The sequence below is a fragment of the Phascolarctos cinereus genome, unplaced genomic scaffold (assembly GCF_003287225.1).
Source record: "Phascolarctos cinereus isolate Bilbo 61053 unplaced genomic scaffold, phaCin_HiC Scaffold_9;HRSCAF=440, whole genome shotgun sequence".
NCBI classification, from domain to species: domain Eukaryota; kingdom Metazoa; phylum Chordata; class Mammalia; order Diprotodontia; family Phascolarctidae; genus Phascolarctos; species Phascolarctos cinereus.
In genome coordinates, this window is record NW_027556402.1 from 123,926,395 (window position 1) to 123,929,209 (window position 2,815).

Here is a 2,815-nt window from a genome sequence, read left to right on the forward strand (position 1 = left end):
TTTGCATAACTGCACATGTATAACCTATATTGAGTTGCTTGCCTTTTCAGTGAGGGTGGGTGGGGAGGGAGGAAGAGAGAAAATTTGAAACCTAAAGTTTTAAAAACATATGTTTAAAAAAAAGGTTTTCACATGCTACTGTGAAATAAGAAATACAGGAAATGGGGTACAGAAGTCTATCCTGCCCTAGAGGAAAATAGAAGGGGAAGGAGATAAGAGAATGGAGGAGAGATAGAAGAGAGGACAGACTAGGGGCAGAGATATTCAGAATGCATGCCATCTTGGGGTGGGGGAGGGGTGAGTTGTGGTGAAAATTTGGAACTCAAAAATTTGTGGAAGTGAATGTTAAAAACTAAAAATAAATAAATTTATATTAAAAAATAAAAAATATGTTTGTCAAAATTTAGATTTAGAACAGAGTATTGTAGCTCTTAATATATCTCTATGTCATGGAACTAGACCACATGACCTAATGAGTCCTTTAATTTTCTAATTTATGAAATTATATTAAAATCACAGTTGTCTTCCTTCAATATCAGTTCTGAATCCATACAGACAAGTAACATTTCAAACTTTAAATCACTTTCTAAGTTCTTTAAACTGATGCTTAAAATTTTGCCCAAGTATAAATGTGGTTACAAGTGTTATTACAAATAGGAGTCACAGATTTTTAATGACTTTTCTTTTGCTAAACTTCTTAATTTATAAACATGTAGCGCAGAAGGTAGACCTGGGAGTTTGCATTATTATTAGATGAATGTTTGTTACCTGTCTATTTTCACATGTATGTGTGTATGTATGTGTGGGTGTGTGTTGGGGCACATAGTGTTGTGAAGACCGTTTTTTTTTCCAAAAATGGGGAAGAAAGAAAAAAAAACTAAAATAATCAAAACAAAACAAAAGAAAAACAGGTATGGATTGGTTTATCTATTGAAGAAAAAATGAATTGTGTCAATTTAAATCAGGGATTCTTAACCCAGGATCTATGAATTTATGTGCTTTTTGAGAAAAAAAAAGACTTTATTATAATTGGTTTGCTGTGTAGTCATGTCTTTTTTTTTTTTTTGGTGGAACATTATCCCTTTATTTCCTTAGAAAAGTCACCAGCAAGGTGCCCTTTGGGGTATTGAGGAGTTGGGAAACCATGTGCCCAGCTCCTGTCTTCTGCCTGGCCTGGGTACAACCAATTCAGGATGGGGCATGCAAGGCAGAAAAGCCTTGGCTGTAAGAGATGTCACTGTAGAAAGGATCCAGGGCTGTCAGGATTCTGTCCACATGACAGTGTGATCTCAGAATAGTTTTTGTGGGTTTGTGGTGACTCTCTGTGTTATGTTGGGTGACAATCTGGTTAATTCCATAGCCTCTAGGCTGCTGGGGCTGCATTCCTTCTTGGGTCCAATCTTCTCAGTTCAGACCCTTGGGAATATTCTCAAAGTATCTTTGATTGTAGATGGTCAGAAAACTATGACCCTGATCAGGGAAACATTGAGATTGTTGGTGCTGAAGTTAGAAGTCTCTTTGGCCTCCCAGAGTCTTTTTTTACCAACACAGCATCGGTGGTCTGGGGTACACACTGCGTGCACTAGTACTGGCAGTAATTCAGGTTGCTAGACTCAGAGATACTCAGAGGTCCAGTGCATGGGGTTGGGGGAAGGACCTTCTTTTTCAGCTGGCTGAAGCCTGTTTCTCTCTCAGAACTCCTAGTCAGCTCATCCCTGTAGAGTGGTCATGGGGACATAAAATGACCTAGTAGTGTTCATGCTGGGAGGATGCAAAGTATTTCTAGGGAGGGGCTGAAAGGCTAGGGATTCTTGGTGATTGGTTCTGTAAAGCCCAACTCCTCCTTGGCACCAATTGTGTTATTCTGGAGGTAATCTGGTGGGGCTAGGATTTCATAACAATACTTGGAAGTATACAGAGAGGTCATAAATCTGGGACTGTATCTGTAATTCTCCATGTCAGAACTTCACTTCCATTATCAACAGACTGGTGGAAGACAGGCACAATCTTGGCTTCCAATCCAGTGATGGCCTGTGAGTCATGATGCTGGTGTTGAAATCAACTCTTTTGACCTCTTTGGAAAGGGGACAAGAGTGAGCTTTCTCACGAGCATAACCAGAACCAGGCTGGTACACACCCCATGGCAGTGGGTACCTGTCATCTGGAAGCTCCATTGGGTAGTAGCCTTAGGTAAAGACTGACTGAGCATTATCCTTAAGTTATTCTCCTGCAGTAGGATTGTTCAGGGTGTCCAAGCTGGGCTGGTAGTTGATCATGAGTTGGTAATTCAACTCGCATCCAGTGCACTTGTGCTGACCAACCTGGGGGCTTGAAACCCTCTTGACTATAGGCTGTGCAGTAGGTGGTGGCATAGAATGTCAGGGCGTCTGTACACCCTTCCAAATTCATCTTTGCCTAAGGAGAAACAACACCCAGGGACAGTCTACCCTCCATGGTAGCAACAGAAATTGGACACCTGTGCCTGAGAAGCCACAGCATCAAAGGAAGGAGCTGACTTTGACAGAAGCTGCAACATCCTATGTCCTTAATAAAAATGCAGTATTTGAAAAATGGTTCACAGGCTTCCACACCCACAGGCACATTAAGAGCTCCTGCACTGAATGTGACAATACCTCTGCTGATAGAAATAAAACCACAACTAAATGGAAAACAGTTTTAACTTCCGTTGCTCTTTATTGGTTTTAAGTAACTTTATCATCATTTTGGAGAATCACTATAGCTGTGACCATCTCCCTGACACAATTACTGATACACGCAAAAGAATTTTGGACATAGAGTTTAATTCCATCCCCAA

At 40.6% G+C, this 2,815-nt stretch overlaps 1 pseudogene; it reads right to left on the minus strand.

Moving 5' to 3' along the window:
* Nucleotides 1–1,188: 1,188 nt before the first annotated feature.
* On the minus strand, nt 1,189–2,454 carry LOC144455410 (stabilizer of axonemal microtubules 4 pseudogene; annotated as a pseudogene).
* Nucleotides 2,455–2,815: the final 361 nt, after the last annotated feature.